Source organism: Neofelis nebulosa, chromosome 15 (assembly GCF_028018385.1).
Source record: "Neofelis nebulosa isolate mNeoNeb1 chromosome 15, mNeoNeb1.pri, whole genome shotgun sequence".
Taxonomy (NCBI): Eukaryota; Metazoa; Chordata; class Mammalia; order Carnivora; family Felidae; genus Neofelis; species Neofelis nebulosa.
The window spans coordinates 37679079-37696870 of NC_080796.1; the positions used below are offsets into that span (position 1 = coordinate 37679079).

The 17792-nt window shown below is 44.9% G+C and overlaps 1 long non-coding RNA gene across 1 annotated transcript in view; it reads right to left on the reverse strand.

Annotated features, from left to right (window-relative positions):
- Positions 1-15438, reverse strand: part of LOC131495346 (uncharacterized) — a 59919-nt gene extending 44481 nt beyond the window's left edge. Inside the window, exons 1-2 of the long non-coding RNA XR_009253907.1 lie at positions 13313-15438; positions 11947-12113 (exon numbers count right to left, since the gene is read on the reverse strand). This is a non-coding gene — a long non-coding RNA (uncharacterized LOC131495346). The remainder of the gene's footprint in view (positions 1-11946; positions 12114-13312) is intronic.
- Positions 15439-17792: the final 2354 nt, after the last annotated feature.

The window sequence follows — 17792 nt, forward strand, 5'->3', positions numbered from 1 at the left end:
ACTTAATCTTTTTTGATGTTGACCTTGATCGCCTGGCTGAGGTCATGTTTGTCAGATTTCTCATCACAAATGACTCCTTCCACCCCTTTCCATGCTGTACTCATTAGAAGGAAGTCACTGCATAGCCCACACTGAAGGAGTAAGGAGTTACGCTCGACCTTCCTGAGGGTGGGGGTGCCTATGCAATTATTTGGGATTCTTCAGCACAGGAGACTTGTCTTTTTTCCCCCACTGATTTATTCACATCATTCATCTTCCTCTTCTTCTTCCTTCTCCTCCTTCTCTATTTCTCCTTCTCCGCCTCCTTTTCCTCCTGACTTTATTTTTTAGAGGAATTTCAGATTCATTGCAAAATTGAGCAGAAAGTACAGAGTTTCCATAAACCCCATGCCCCGCACACACACACACACACAGTCTCCCCCACTATCAACATCCTGAAGTAGAGTGGTACATTTGCTACAATAAGTAAATTTATATAGTCACATCATCATCACCCAAATTCCCAAGTTTATATTGGGGTTCACTCTTGGTGTTGGACATTCTATGGGTTTTGACGAATGTATAATGATGTACCCACCACTGTAGAACTGTACAGAATATTTTCACTGCCCTGAAAATCCTCTTGCTCTGCCTCTGTATCCCTTTTCCCCCTAACAGTGGTTCCCCTGGCAACCACTAATCTTTCTACTGTCTCCATAGTCTTGCCTTTTCCAGAATGCCATATAATTGGAATCATACAGTATATACGTAGCCTTTTCAGATCGGTTCCTTTCACTTAGTAATACGCATTGAAGATTTTTTTCATATCTTTTCATGGTTTGATAGCTCATTTCGTTTCAGTGCTGAACGATACTCCATTGTCTGATGGACCACAGTTTATCTATCTCTTCACCTGTCAAAGGACATCTTGGCTGCTTCCAAGTTTTGGAAATTATGAATAAAGTTGCTATGAGCATCTGTGTGCAGGTTTTTGTGTGGACATAAGCTTTCAATTCATTTGGATAAATGCCAAGGAGGGCAATGGCTGGATCACATGGTAAGAGTATGTTCAGTTTTTTCAGAAACCGCCAAACTATCTCCAAAGTGACTGTACCATTTTTGCATTCCCACTGGCAATGAATGAGAATTCTTGTTTCTCCACATCCTTCCCAGCATTTGGTGTTATCAGTGTTCTGCATTTTGGCCATTCTAACAGGGACATAGTGGTATCTCATTGCAGTTTAATTTGTAATTCTCTAACGACACATAATGCCTAACATCTTTACATATGCTTACTTGCCATCTGTATATCTTCTTCGGTGAAGTGTTTGTTTACATTTTTGGCCACTTTTAAAACGGGGTTGTTTCTTTTCTTAATGTTGAGTTTTAAGAGTTCTTTGTATATTGTGGATAACAGCCCTTTATCAGACGTGTCTTTTTGCAAATATTTCCTCCCAGTCTGTGTCTTGGCTTATTCTCCTGACACTGTCTTTTGCAAAACAGAAATTTTTAATTTTGATGAAGTCCAGCTCATCAGTCATTTCTTTCATATATTGTGCCTTTGGTGTTGTATTTCAAAAGCCATTGCCACACCCAAGGTCATCCAGGTTTTCTCTTATGTTGTCTTCTAGGAGTTTTACAATTTTGTGCTTTACTTTTAGTTCTATGATATTTTTGTGGAGAGCATAAGGTCTTGTGTCTAAATTAGTTTATTTCACATGTAGATTCACAGTATATATCACATGTATATATCTTTTTAATACATGTATTTAAATGAATTTTATAAGAAAAATATTGGTAACATCCTAGTGACCTCTCAAGGCATAAGGGCGGCTTCAGAGCACTTTGGGAGATGTTGATCTTCTAAACAAAGACCCTCCGTAGCCTGGTCCTTCCCGCTTCTGCACACTTGGCCCTTGGGACTTTTTGGATACATTCAGTCCTCCAGCAAGACTGAGCTGCCCACTGCCCCTTTCCACCTTGTTGCTGCCAAAATTGCCACTTCTAAAAACACCCTTCATCCCAGAAGTTCCAGCTTTCACACTGGAAACTTCCCTGGCTGAAGTAATCTCTTTCTCCTCTGGGCTCAGAAGATATACTACTTATATTTCTGTTGGAGGCCGATTCTTGGTCTGTTTTTGCTCCACCTTCAAGAATCCGTGTTTTGTCCTCATTCGGGGACAGTCCTATCCTGCTTGGGGACAAACTGATGTGATGATGGTCATCTGGCTCTTCCCAGATTTGTGTATTTTAGGTACAACAAAAACATTTGTGGGGCCCAGACAAAAGCACACATGGCGTCCCATATACACAGATCTAAATATATAAAAGTTATAAATCAAGAGAATAAACCATTGAGTACGTTTTATTCTCCTACCTTGACAAATATACCTTCAGGTTGACCTGGAAGGACCATTTCAAATTCAGAATGCTTGAACTCCTTGGGGTTCTGCACTGGAGTGGGGCAGCACAGGTAATGATGATTCCTGCCTCCCGCCCGCTCCCTGCTCCTCTTCCTGTCCCTGGCTCTCTCTCAGGTACCTCATGTGCAAACTCCATCCTGCAGCCCGACCTCTGTCCACATCCCCTGCAAACAGCTGCCCCAAGACAACTTGATCTCACACTAGCAGGGAGGTTGACCCTAGGAGGATGGGCCTGGGGAAAGTCACATACACCCTGAAGGCAGGATGAGGCAGGGCTATTTGTGCAAAGGATTCCGGCATCCCAGCTACCTGAAGCATGGTCTAAAAGAGGAGGTGGGCTCTGAGTGGCCATATCTCCTTGGCCCTGAGGACTCCTCTTCCAGCGAGGAGACATGCGGCTGGAGGAAGCACGTTTCTCAGACACTAATGCGCATGTGAATCTCCTGGGATCTTATTTAGTAGGTCTGGGTAAGGCCTGAGAGTCTGCATTTCTAAAAACTCGGGGGAGGGGCGCCTGGGTGGCGCAGTCGGTTAAGCGTCCGACTTCAGCCAGGTCACGATCTCGCGGTCCGTGAGTTCGAGCCCCGCGTCAGGCTCTGGGCTGATGGCTCGGAGCCTGGAGCCTGTTTCCGATTCTGTGTCTCCCTCTCTCTCTGCCCCTCCCCCGTTCATGCTCTGTCTCTCTCTGTCCCAAAAATAAATAAAAAAATGTTGAAAAAAAAATTTAAAAAAAAAAAATAAAAAAATAAAAACTCGGGGGTGATGCCAGTCCTGGTGGTACAGGACCGTATTTTGAATAGGAAAAGTCTAAAGCATAGACCCAAGGCAGGGGTCCCTCTTGCCGGGGCAGACCAGTACCTTTAGCACAACAGGATGTATTGTATAATAACTTACTCACCGCCATGGATAAACTACCAACAGAACTTAAGACACACTAGACTATGCAAAAAGCAATGTGTACACAACACAAAGTTGAATGTGGCATCAAGCCCACACCTGGGGAGCCCTTCACTCTACCATGACCGGTGTCATGACAGGTGAGTGTCACAGCTTGCAGCCCTACTAGTTATTGTTTTCTTCCCTTTCTTGCACACTCCCTTGTGTGGCTCCCTTGTGTGGCTCACCCTGTGTCACTCACTGACCCGTTACTGACCCATGACTGACATGTCTGTTAGAGCTTTGCTGTGTCCTCTGAGACCCTTTCTTACAAATGCATTTTCTTACTCTTCCTCGTCTTTTACTCTTTCTTCTCATGTGCTTCCCCACACTCTCAGCACATTTCTTCTGGCAGTTTCTCCAGCAGACTGGCCCCTTTTCTGGGTCCTTCTGCCCTTTCCCTTTAGCCCTCAAGGCTCTCCCCCAACCCCCCGGCCAAGCCCCTGGAGCTCATCCCGCAGCTCCTGATGCCCCTTCCCTGCTGCTGGAAAGCACCCTCCCTGAGGTCTGCCTTCTGTAGCATGGAGGCATCTTCAGCCATTTCCATGTGGCAAGAGAAGCTATTTATGCCTTTCGGAAATCTCATCATTGGGGCAGGAAGTGACAGACTTCCTGGCAAAGAATTCCCAAGAACATCTTCCCAAAGGAAAAAGAGGAGAAAACATATCTCTGACGTACGTGGATGGTTTCCTTACTCGTAACTGGCCCTGCCCCAACCCAGTGATATGGCTCAAGGCAAGGGCTCCTGCTGGTGACAGAAGCCCACTCTGTGTGACCCACTCAGGCTCGGGACCTTGGATGTGGCAGGTGTGCGACCTCGACTGAATCAAGTTGAACTTCCTGGGGCTGGAACCCTGTTTCCTATTTACTCTCTCTGCTCCTGCAGATCTTCTCATACGGCGCTGCCGAATGTTGGTTAACGCACAAAGTTAATTTTTTGCTACAGCTGAGGGTTCGCTGTACGTCAGAATGAATGCTGAGTCAAGCAGATCACGTACAGGGTACACAGAGGGATGTGAACTTTCTTTTAGAAAGAGGGATGTTGGACAATGGAGCCAGAAACGACCCTCCCACCCTTCCCCAAGAAAATTCATGAAAAACCAAAAACCAAAAACTCTACTCTCTGACTGGAACATATGAGACCTTCGTCTCAGGATTATGCAAGAGAATGGCAATAAACAGGATCTTTTCAAACAGCGACATGGTGATGTAAAGGGACCAAAGGGCCAAAAGTGAATGTTCTGTCTGTGGTTGGTGGAGACGCTGTGAGGGCTTGTTATACTCTAGCAATGACTGAAGGCAAAAATCACTGCTGGCTGTGGTGTCATATTGAGCCTTATGATAATTTTTCCCCAAATATTCCGTTCCAAATTCTAGTGGTCAAAGACGTGTCTCTGGCTGAAAAGGACTAAGAACCACCACACTCTACCATAAAGACTCAACAGGACTAGCCCAAGGGCAAATTGAAACAGGAGTGTTGGCCTTCAGGGTATAATTTCCTCTTCCTGCTGCAACCTTCTTGCCCACAATTGCTGGCTTCCTGGCGACACATAAAACTTACTGGTAAAAGAGTTCTTTCTCCTAGAGTTGGTAGTTTCAAGGTATACTCTAGTTAATCTAATTAATTGATGATAACATGCAAATGACATGGAATCCCCCCCTCCATTCACTATTCATTTTCATGGCGGTCTCAGAAGACCCTACCTCTCCAGTGCCTGTGAAGGTAGAAGATGGACACATGAAGAAACCTTGGTTGAGAGATACTCCTGCACAGGTGTGGTCTTGGGACCCTCTCGGTCTATCCTGACACACCTGCTATTCTCTTTATACAAGCGGTGTTCATTGTTACTATTTGTCTGATGGGCTGGCTGATTGACAGACTTTTCTGAATGACAAATGAAGGTCCAAGGGTGTTTTCCTTAGTGGTGTCCTTTAGGATGGTGTTCAGGAAGGTTGTCTTGGGGAGGTGTCTGGTATAGACATGATTCATACCATGATTTACACCATAACTCCCTTTCCACTTGGGAGGCTGAGGTGTGACCCTAGCTGAACCAAGTGGCTTTCCTTCCCTCAAATCAGGAGGTTGGGAGACGTGTTATTCATGTGCATTGGTTGAAATGTTCAAGCTATTGTTTCCTTTTTTTTTTTAATGTTTATTTATTTTTGAGAGAGAGGGACAGAGACAGAGTGCTAGTGGGGAGGGGATGAGAGAGAGGGACACACAGAATCTGAAGCAGGCTTCAGGCTCTGAGTTGTCAGCACAGAGCCCGACGTGGGGCTTGAACTCACAAACCACAAGATCATGACCCAAGCCGGAGTCCAACACTTAACCGACTGAGCCACCCAGGGGCCCCTGAGCTATTGTTTTCTACATGTCTCATTTGTTTTTTGTTTCTTTTTTCCTCTTTGTCTTTTTTTGGATTGATTTTTTTTTTTTATGATTCCATTTTATTTCCACTATTGGCTTATTAACTGTATCTCTTAAAAAATTTTCTTTGGTGCTTGCTCTCTATGGTTTATAGCACACACCTTATCCCAGTCTGCCTTCGAACAATGTTTTAGTTTTATGTCACTTCATGTATAGCAAGAGCAATTTACAACAGTTTAATTTCATTTCTTCCCTCCTATCTTTTGTGCTATTGTCATATGTTTTACTCCAGCATAGGCTGTGAACCCCAAGATACACTGTAATGATTTTTATATTAATCAATTATCTTTTAAAGAAATTTAAAAGCAAGATAATGTTCTTTTACATTTGCCCTACAATTTGACATTTCTGGTGCTCTTTATTCCTTGGTGTAGATCCAAATTTCCATCACCTTCCACCTGAAGAACCCCTTTTAACATTACTTCCAGTGCAAGTCTTCCGGGCAACCAATTATTGCCTTTTCTTTGTCCGAGAGAGTATTTGTTTTTGCTTTTTTTTCCTGAAAAGATATTTTCATAAGGTATAGACTTCTAGGTTGATAGTTTTTACTTTCAGCATTGTAAAGATGCCCCACTGTTGCTAACTTGCAAAGTTTCTGACAAAAGAATGCTATCATTCTTGTCTTTTACTCCTCTGTATATTCCTTCTTTTCCCCTTACTTTTACGATTTTTTTTTTTTTAACATTTATTTATTTTTGAGACAGAGAGAGACAGAGCATGAACGGGGGAGGGTCAGAGAGAGGGGGAGACACAGAATCAGAAGCAGGCTCCAGGCTCTGAGCTGTCAGCACAGAGCCCGACGCGGGGCTCGAACCCACAGACTGTGAGATCATGACCTGAGCCAAAGTCAGCCGCTTAACCGACTGAGCCACCCAGGTGCCCCACGATTTTAATTTTTATTACTAGCTTTTAGCAATTTGATTATGGTGTGCCTTGATGCAGTTTTCTTTATGTTTATTCTGCTTGGAATTTCTTGAGCTTATTGTATCTGTAAGTTTATAGTTTTCATCAACTTTGGGAACATTTCAGCCATTATTTTCTTCAAATTTTTTTTTCTGTTCTCCCTCCTCTCCTGGAACTCAAATTTCAAGTATGCTATACTACTTGATACTGACTCACAGGTAACTGAAGGGCTTTTTTTCTTAGTCTTTTTTTCCTTTGGACAGTTTCTACTGCTATGTCTTTAATGCACTGATCTTTTATTTTATATTATCTGAACTGTTTTTAATCCCATTCAGCATACTTCTCATTTAGATATTGTAGTTTTCATCTCTAGAAATTTTTAGATCTTTTTTTGCATCTTCCATTTTTCCCTTCATTGTGTTTATGTTTCCCTCTGTCTTCCTCAGCACATGAAGCATGTTTACAATAGCTGTGTTAACGCTCTTGTCTGCTGAATCCATATTCTCTGTCCTTTCTGGGTCTGTTTCTACTAATTGATCTTTCTCCCAGTTATGGTTATGGATAATATTATCCTACGTTGATGCATGCTTGGCAAATTTTGCTTGGTTGTGGGACATGGTGAATTTTACATTGTTGGTTACTGCATTTTGTTGTAATCCCTGAAGTGAGGCGCTACGTGTTCTGGCATGCAGATAAGTTGCCTAAAGTCAGTTTGGTTCCTGCAAGGCTTGTTTTAAGCTTTGTTAGGGTGGATCCTGAACAACAGTAAGTTCAGAACAAATTAGCTCCACTGCTAGGACAATGCCTTTCTGAGGACTCTCCCAGACACCGTGTGTATTATGAGGTCTTTCCACTCTGGCTAAGGGGAACAGAATTCTGTGAGCTCCAGGAATATGGGGGCTCTTGCTTTCCATTGTTGTGCTCCCTCTCTAACTGACCCCTCCCACCAGCTTCATGTATTATTGTCTCACACGTGCCTGAATCAGTACTCAGCCAAAGACTTGATCTACAGACCTTCAGAGCTCTTCCTCTGGGTGGGTCCATCCTCTCAAATATGCTGCCTCTCCAACTCTAGCCATCTTGGCTTCCCTGAATTCCAATCTGTCAAGCCAGTGAAACCACCAGGCTGCTTGGGTTCTGCCTCCAGGCTCCAGGCTGCAGCCTGGAGACTTCCTCCAGCTGGTAAGCTGAAGCAACTGTGGAATTGACCTTGGGTTTGTTTTTTTTCCCTTCTCTAAGTGACACAGCCCTGTGGTCACTATGGCCCCAAACCTGAAACCATTGTGTCATAGTTTGTCCAGGTTTTTAGCTTTAGTTTAAGTTAAGAAAATAAATTCCTAGGGTGCCTGGGTGGCTCAGTCAGTTAAGCATCAGACTCTTGGTTTTGGCTTAGGTCATGATCTCATGGTTTGTGAGTTTAAGCCCCACATTGGGCTCCATGCTGACAGTGTGGAGCCTGCTTGGGATTCTCCCTCTCTCTCTCTCTCTCTCTCTCTCTCTCTCTCTGCCCCTCCCCCACTCACTCTCTGTCTCTCAAAAAAAAAAAAAAAAGAAAAGAAAAGAGAGATGGAATGCCTGAGTGGCTCAGTTGTTTAAGCATCTGACTTCAGCTTAGGTCATGATCTTACAGCTTATGAGTTCGAGCCCCACATCGGGCTCTGTGCTGACAGCTCAGGGCCTGGAGCCTGCTTTGGATTCTGTGTGTGTGTATTTTGGTCATTTTTCAATTTCACTGTATAATTTTTGTAGACATTGTTTTAAACTGTGTTTACAATCATTTACTTATCAAAAAGCTATCAGTTGAGTAACTCTTATGCTCCAGGCTCTGAATAAAGCAGTGAACCAAACAGGTAAGATTGCCATTTTCACAGAGGTTTTGCTCTAGTGGAGGGAAGACAGGTAAAAGATAAGAAATAAATGAGCAAACCACAGAGTGATAAGAGCTATAAAACAGGGCAATATGTTAGAGAGTGACAAGGACAGCTATTGAAGATGGGTATTTAGAGAAGTCCTCTCTGAGATATGGAGTCTACTCCCTGAGTTAAGAGCAGCCATGTGCAAAGCATTCTGGGCAGAGGGAACATTACTGCAGGAGCCCCAGGAAAGTAGGGAGCCTGGGGTACTGGAGGAACAGAGAGGAGACCAGTTTGGGTAGAGTATAGCGAGCAAGAGGGAAGAGTCATGCCAGATAAAATCAGGGAAGAGACAAGGGGGCCAAGGCTTTGTGGGGCAAAGAATACCATGCAAGTGTGTAATTTATTTACTTAATTGTACCATTATATAATTAACTTACTTATTCCTGTCCTGTTGAAACTTAGGTTCTTGCATTTTGAAATGTTTTATCATAAATGATACTGCAGTAAACATCTTTGATTTTTCTTTTTCCTTTCTGTACTTAGAATTCTTTCAATATGGCAGAATTCCAGGACTGCCGTTAAAGAGACAGAGGGTATGTAGCAGAGGCTGTTGCTACCGCCAGGATCCCTTTTACCGTCAGCGGTGTCCTTCCTCTAGCCCCTGCAGGCGCTGCTGACAACACACCTTTGCCCAATGGAGCCACCTCCCCCCATGCCCGTGAATGACACTCCTCCCTCCACAGCCTACAGTCAATGACTGACGGGTGTGGGGAGACAAAAGCACCTACTTCCTTGACTCAATGCAGGACAAACTGCGGTGCCATTTATATTCCAGAGCTCCCAGAAGGACCAGGTGGAGGCCACATTTCTCCTGAAACCACATTCCTGCCTAGCTTCTTCCCCTCCTTATCCTGCTCCCCGTCCTCCTTTCATGATTCTTCTAGAACACTCTCCCTGAAAATCACCTGCACAAGAATCTCCACATTAGGCTTTCCTCCTAGGGAACTCAGCCTACAACAGGATAGGAACCTTCTGAAAATTTGATTTACTAAATCCTAATGAAGAATTCTGTCTGTAGACTCACTATGCTCATTGAAGACAGTTTGACATTTGCCAAGTTACCATGAAGGGTAGGAAGCACTGGGAGGTGGTGGATACGTGATTGAAGGACTAATAGGTGATGACAAGTACGTGTAGAAAAAAGGATTAAGACTCCATCAAATTTGGACAGGTAGGGAACACAGGTCTGTGAAGACATAGGAACAGCCAGGCTTAACCTAAATGAGAACAACCCGTTTGACAACATCCAGGTGAACCTGTTGTCCCTGTTCTCAGCAATAATGAGAGCCTGCAGGTCCCAGAGCACATAGCTTATTTTCCTCTGAAGGAGTCTGCCATTTGATTCCAGAGGCCCTGTGGCTTTAAGATAAGAGGACAAGAGAGCAGAAACACTAAAGCCAGGGGTGGGATCCATGGTCAGAACAAAGAAAGGGACACAATGAGAGATGGGAATGAGGGTTCAGATCAGGGAAGGAAAACTCAGGGTATCCCAATGCTTCGGTCATGATTTTCTTTTCCCTCTCCTCTGTGGGAAAAGACAATAGTCCATGGGAAAGCCTGAGATCAGCAGTGGCTATCACCCCCCTCCCCCAAGCCCCTCGTCACCCCCTGCCACTCTTGCCCACTCCACCACCTCGCCATCCACTGAAGAAAGGATCTTGGACAAGGGACCCCACACAGAGTGTTTGGAAGTACCCTCTTACTGAGAGTCTGGGCAGATTCCAACCTGGCTTCCGAAGTAGATGGTAATTCTACTGCCAAGCATTTATGAAGATGCCGAGATCTAGAATCATTAGCAAATTCATCCAAATGTCAGGAATCTGAGAAAGGACTATGTGCAGGAAGGCCATCTCTACCTACGTCAGAATGAGAACGGCAGTGACTGAGTAGCCCCCCCTTAACCGTGGTTTTGCCTTCTGCAGTCGCAGTCACCTCTTGCCAACTGGGGTCTGGAAGCAGAGGATCCTCCCTCTGACCTGTCATCAGGGAGTCAATAGTAGCCTAACGCTATGTTGCAATGTCTGTGTCATTCGCCTCACTTCATCTCATCATAAAGGCATGTTTCTCATCTCACATCCTCACAAGAAGGGCGAGCACAGTACAGTGAGAGATTTTGAGAGAGATCACATCCATGTAACTTTCATTACAACATATCGTTATAATTGTTCTGCCCCATTACTAGCTTTTGTTGTTAATCTCTTACTGTGACTAGTTTATAAACTTTATCGTAGACATGTACGCACAGGAAAAAAACACAGTGTATATAGGGCTTGGTACTATCCATGGTTGCAGGCATCCCCTGCGGGTCTGTGAACGTATCCCCCATGAGTACGGGAGGCCTGTTGTACACACCTGAAAATACCCCTTATGTACTGAACACACAGTCCTTCAAACATGAATGTGACATGTGCCTTGAGTTGCCTATCCAGGTCTGTGGCTGGGTCTCAGTGAGCCACTCGGAGGTATGGTAATAACTGAAATTTTCACAGGACCTTACAGCTTCCAAAATACTTTCATAAACATTATTATTTAGCTGCCACTCATCTGTAAGCTAGATACTCTTATTATTGTTACTGTTTTCATTTTTTCAGAAGAGTACATAGAGAGCCAGAGAAGTTAATAACTTGCCTAAGATCCCAGAGCCATCAAGAGGCAACCCTTTTCTTCTCAGTCTGAATCTTGTACAGTTCTCACGCTATCTGCCTGCCTCGTCCCCTTCCTGCTCACTGGAATCTTTTTATGTCCTGATGTTCAAGGCTAAGAGTTCTGAGATCCTAGAAAAGGCAAGAGGGAGTTGGTCATCCATGAGCTCCAGAGCCTGCTCTCTCCCTCAAGGGTATCTTCTCATACTTACTACAAGAGGAGCATTCTATCCTACCCTTTTTTGCTTTGGGATACAGCTCCCACATCCTGGACGTAAGAAGTTACTTCTTTCCCTCCCCGATTCACTCCTCTGTGGCTCCCAAAATGGCAGGCCTCTCCACACCAATGGGAAGATGGCAAGATGTGCCAACCTATCCCTGGGAGCAATGACAGTGAGCCCATGTAACAGCCTGGGTAGGAAGTGAGTAGGGGGTTCCTCTGGCTGCAGTGAATGCCGAGCACATTGTTTCTGCCCCCCGGGATCCCCTTTCTCCTGCACCTCCAGGCCTGTCTATCTAACCTGGGATGATGGAATGCCATTTCTTTCTCTCATTACTCTAAATTAAGTATCATTAGGAAGGTAAATGCTCTCCTTAAAACAAATAAATCACCCAACACACTCCAGAGAGAGATTTAATTATTTAAATTATTTCTAGATAATCTGTCTCTTTGGATTATCCAAACCACTGTTGAAAACTAACATAAAAAACAGACTCACCTGAAGCCCAGAGCCTTAGGGCTTACGCTGACTTGCAGACTGGGCACGAAGCCTGCCATGGAAGGAAGTCCGTAGTGATAGCATTTGGGAGGATTTGTCATCCCGAGGAACATGGTGGTAGTATTTTCAGCATTTGCAGGCTCTGAGTCATAGCAAAGCATGCCGCGCTGTGGGGAAAGACCCAGCTCTGGATTGGACGGCTTCCCAAGGCAGAGTCAACCGACAGGCCCGGGAAGCTCGTTAATCCTCTTCAGGGCGTCAGCACCATAGCCAACCGAAGCCATCAGTGGGCACAGATGCACTGCTGAGATTCCCGGGCTGGGACGTGTGGGGGCCAAGACTTGTCCAGAAGATGATACAGAAGAGACTCTAGAGTGGAGGCCCACTCCCCTGCCCCTAGGAACAAGGGCAGCTTATTCTGGGGAGGAAGGGGCTAGAGCTGTTATGGTGGCGGAGGAGAGGGGACCAGAGGAGGCTTGTACCCTCAGAGGAGTCATGCCCGCCATGCCCTGGCACAGCCAAAGCGAGCCCAACAGCCATGCCTGTGCCTGCAGTTCTGTTGGCTAACCTGGGAGGTCCCTCTAGGGTGAGAAGAGCCAGAAGATTCTGCTTCTCTGGTCGGCAACACGGAGCAGTGAATTTGACGCAAGAGCAAAGATTTGGAGGGAAAGATACGAGGCAAAAAAAAGAGGTTTCCCCTAGGAACTGTTGTGGTGATGGGAGGGAGTTCTGGGTCAAGTGCCCAAAACTCAGGAGGTATCTAGGAATAGGGTGTGGAGGTGCTTTGTGACCTAAAGTTCCTCCCATCCCTAACATTCTGCTATTCTGGTTTATTGGAGGAGACCGGGTAAACATACATCGAAAATGCAGAAATGCTAAGCAGCAGGAAATGTAGCAATGGAGTCAAGTCTCCACTTTCTGCCTTTTAAAATTTTTTTTTTCATGTTTTTATTTATTTTTGAGAGAGAAAGAGAGAGCGCATGAGCAGGGGAGGGGCAGAGAGGCAGAGAGAGAGAGAGAGAGAGAGAGAGAGAGAGAGAGATGGAATCTGAAGCAGGCTCCAGGCTCTGAGCTATCAGCACAGGGCCCGACGCAGGGCTCAAACTGACGAGCGGTGAGATCGTGACCTGAGCTGAAGTCAAACACTTAACTGACTGAGCCACCCAGGTGCCCCTCCACTTTTTGCCTTAAGCGTGATCTTTGTAGACCTCAGCCAGGCCCCAGACCACCGACAGGAGGGCCAAAGACTGGACACAGAGGGCATACATGTGGGAAAAGACAGGTGATTCTAGTCGAAAGCCCAAAGAGCTAATTATAGAGCCCACCGAACGGAGAAAACTCTATGAAAAGAACTATTTTTTATTACCTGAGCATGCAAATCTTCTGAGGAGAGACTCTGCTATTGTTTCGGTTAAGATGTGCACTTCCTGAAGGCAGAGAAGATGATTCAGGTGTTACCCCTGGAAAGGTGGCTGGCAGTGAGAGAGGGGTGGGTGAGGATGACTCAGGGCTGATTTGGGATTTGCTGCCTTACCTACGGTGACTCAGGCAGCCCAGGCCCCTGCCTCCTGTGGGCCAAAATCCTGCGACAGGATCCCCCATGCAAACATGCAGGCAGTTGCCTTGCGGGTGGTCTGAAATGCTTCTGCCACTGCTCTGTAACTGTCTCAAAGGACAATCATTCGGCGGTTAAAACAGGGAAGGAGGGAGGTATGATGGTCTATAGCTAAGTGGATTCAGGTGGGGCCAGGAACGTTTTCTAGAAAAGGGGGATTTCAAATCTACTTGGCTGAATGAAAAGGAGCTATCTCCTGTCTCATGCACGATCTACGGATGTGTCTTCGTGTACACTCCCCTGTTCGGCAGTGGTAACACATTCAAGTTGGTCAATAGATTGGAGTGAGCTGAGGTGTCTGTAGAGTTCCTGTTGCCTGAAGAGGCTGGGTAGCACATTGAAAAGTGCCTGGTTTCTGTTGCCGGAAAGAGCTGGGCTCAAGTACTACGTGGGCCGCTTACTAGTCGTGTTTCCTTGAACAAGTTGCTTGAACTCCCTGGTTCCACAGGATCCTTAATTATCAAATGCAGACAATCACTCCATACGGTGGGACTGAGAATTAAATGTGACAATAAACAGCACTAGGCCAAAAGGAGCTCCATGTGTTTCACTTCTGTGCCTGTCAGAGGCACATTGGGAAGGCAGGATCTGAGATGGAGCTGGATAAACAGGTGTGCCCCATGTGGGGCTTTAACTGTGCTTTTCTCTAATGAAGTGCCATCTGGAGGGGAGCCAGCCTGAACCCAGATTGACTGTCCAAGATGGCAGCCTGTCCAGAGACTCCTCCACATAGAGCCCGTGGCAGGCCTAGGACACACGGGCCACACGGCCCATGCCTCAGCACCGCCTTTGGCAAATAGGGCCACCTTTGGAAACTCCCACCAAGCCCAGGCTCTGCAACTGTGCCTGAATAACACAACACAAACACGGCATTAAGGCCCAGAGGTGGTGCCTCGGTGCTGTCTGTGGTCTGTCTCCTGGGCATTGATGATAAGGGCTGAGAAATGAAAAGGAATCTCAAAAGGGGAACTATTGGTTAAGATCACATGAACCAACTTTTTGTAAACACACTTCCATTTTTCTTCTTGCTTTTTAATATTCCTTGTGTGTTCTTGTATGAAAATGTATCTCTTACAGCTCAGTGTGTCAAACGAGAAAGAGGAACCAGGGGCGCCTGGGTGGGTCAGTTGGTTAAGTGTCCGACTCTGGATTTCGGCTCAGGTCATGGTCTCGCTGTCGTGAGACGGAGCCCCACGTCGGGTTCTGTGCTGACGGCTCAGAGCCTGCTTGGGACTCTCTGTCTCCCTCTCTTTGCCCCTCCCCGCTCATGCCATCTCTCTCTGTGTCTCTCAAAAATAAACAAACAAACATTAAAAAAAATAAAGAGGGATCAATCACAAGTCCCGGGTTCCAGTGCCAGCTCTTATTAACTGAGAGAGACCTTGGGTGGATCCATTCATCTTGTTGAGCCTCAAAGATCTCAGCTGTAAAACGAGGACACTAGTGCCTCTCTCACGGGGTTCTGGTTAGGATCCAATAAAATAATGAACGTAAAAGCCCTTAATGAACTGGGGGCAAAAGGGGTACAAATGGAAGCTAGCTTTTGCATTGGTCATCTGCTTGAAGCATTGTAATTACTGGGTTGACTTGCTGGGCTAACATCTGAGCCTGTTCCTTCTTCTCTGCTCGTCAATCCTTACCTTAGTTTCCCTTCCCCATGAGGTCAAAAGAACTGGGACACTGTTGATCCCATTGTGCCTGGGGCAGGTCAGATGTTCCTGAATAGCCATTACAGACTTCTAGGGATAGAAGTGATGATCCCCACTTGCTGATGTGAGTGTGAGAATCCTTTCTCCTCGCCTCCCAAACCCTCTCAAGACTTATGTTGTTCCAGTCTTTTCTTCAACAAGGGTAACAAAAATAAAAAGAAAAGAAAAAGAAAACAAAAGAAAAGGGGTACATAGGGACACAGGGTATGGGATGCTGACTGCCATGGTCTCACCCACAGACTTTCCATGAAACACTTGACCATGACAAGATTTCATGGGAAGTCTCTCAAGTCCCCTGTCTTTGTTTTGTTCATCATGCCCTCCCCTCTCAAACAATGTGAAGGCTGTAGAGGACGAGGCTATAGCTACACGGCACGAAAGCCAAGACTGGGTGCAATTCCTAGCCATTCCGTGTGAATGTGACTTGATGGCCACTGACTCCTCTTGCTTTTAGCATTAACTACCTTGTCCTAGCAATTTTCTTTCATTAAAACATTAAAACCATTTTCTAACTGTAAAATAATAAATACTTTTAGGAGAAAAAAAAGAGCTATAATTCCACCACTGCTAACATCTTGGGGGTATTTCCTTTCGCAACCACAAAATGTGGGAGATGACAGGTATATATAGTTTTGTGTACTTTTTCACTTAATGTTATGCTGTGAGAAATTTCCCATGATGCTAAAATTCTGAGAACAACATGGATTTTAATGGCTGTATAATGTCTGTCATACAGACATTCATACAGATGAATCATAAGTTACTTAGCTGATTCCCTATTGTTCGACATTTAGACTATTTTTATTTTTTTCTATTAAAAATAACACTGCTATTAATATCTTTGTCCATAAGTGTCCATGCCTCTGATTATTTCCTTAATATAAATTACTAGAAATAGAACCAGTGGGTCAAAACAGTAGGAATATTTTTGAAAGTCTTGATATACGGAGCCAATTGCCCTTCAGAAAATATGTACCAATTTGCCCTTCTGCGAGTAGTGTGCAAAAGTACTCACTTCACCCCATGCCCACCACAGCTGGATATTATCTCTGCTTTAATCTTTGCTCTTTTAATACATGCAAACTGATTTGCCTTATCTTTTTAAAAAATGTTTATTTTTGAGAGAGAGGGTGGGAGGAGGGGCAGAGAGAGCGGGAGAGAGAGAATCCAAAGCAGGTTCCAGGCTCTGAGCTGTCAGCACAGAGCTCAGTGTGGGGCTCGAACTCCCAAACTGCAAGATCATGACCTGAGCTGAAGTTGGACACTTAACCGACTGAGCCACCCAGGCACTCCTGCTTTCTCTTTATGTAGCTACCTTGTCCTGTCATGAGAGGTATGGTACTTGTTTGTTACCTGTTTGATTATTGTGTATGTCCTGCCTACTTCCAAATAGAATCTGGGGTGGTTCCAATTAGATAATAAGTCTCCAAAGACAGTAATGTTCCCAATTTGTAGCATCTATGACTGGCACAACAAGCTTCACATAGTCAATATTTGATACATGTTTGGAGGCTATTTTTGTACCATATAAAGATGTTCATGAACAGAATAGGGCATTCCTTTCTCCTGATGTATGTGACTTCATTATGTTCCCTTTTCCCAGCCCTCAATGCTCTTAAGCATTTAATCTTAAAGGCATATAATTATTTACTAGTTTTGGGGGGGAGAAAAAAGCAAAAAAATAAAAAATTAAAAAATTAAAAAAAACCACCTCTATCTTCTCAACTGAGTTATCAGTCACTTGAGGGTAGAGGATATGCCCTTTATTTCTCTTCGAAGAAATGAGTACAGCATTGAGCACATGTAGACATTTAATTTTTCATTCATTAATTCACTCTTTTGATAAGCATTACCAACCATCCATTATATGTCAAGCACTGTACTCAATGCTGAGGAAAGTAGCTTCCAGTCTAATAGAAGGGGTGAGTGTGGGAGCATGTAGGATGCTATGAGAACATTAAGGAGGGACCTGAAACCCGGATGGGAAGAATTAAGGAAAGCTTCCTGAAAGAGGTAGTAGCTGACAGGAGTTAGCCAGTAAATAATGTGGCTGAGGGGTTGGGTGTTTCAGGGGCAAAGAGCTGCATCAGCAAAGTTATAGTAGACAAAGTGTGGTGCTTGGAGGAGTTTCCTACTGGTGTAGCAAATCCAAAACTTCGAGAGGGACAGAGAAAATGCAGGAGGTGAGGCCAGAGAGTTGGCAGGGGCCATAACATGTACAATGAGAATGAAAGCGACCAGTTTCAGGCTTCGCCAGTCAGTGTGTGCAGGGGCAACGCCACCAGCATCAATATCCAGCTCTCCCAAGCTCAGCATCCCATCAGCTTGACTAAAGGAAGTTGAGATCTTTGCAGAATATCAGGTATTTTCAGGGTCTTTTCCACCGAGTCCTTAGAAGACTCTTCAGGGAGTACTTCCATGTTTCGGTGAAATAGTCTAGGTTATCACCTGCCCACGTCTAGCGAGGCTGGACTCCTGCAGTCCCAGGCTTTAATCCTTCAACAAGGGTACCAACACAAGGC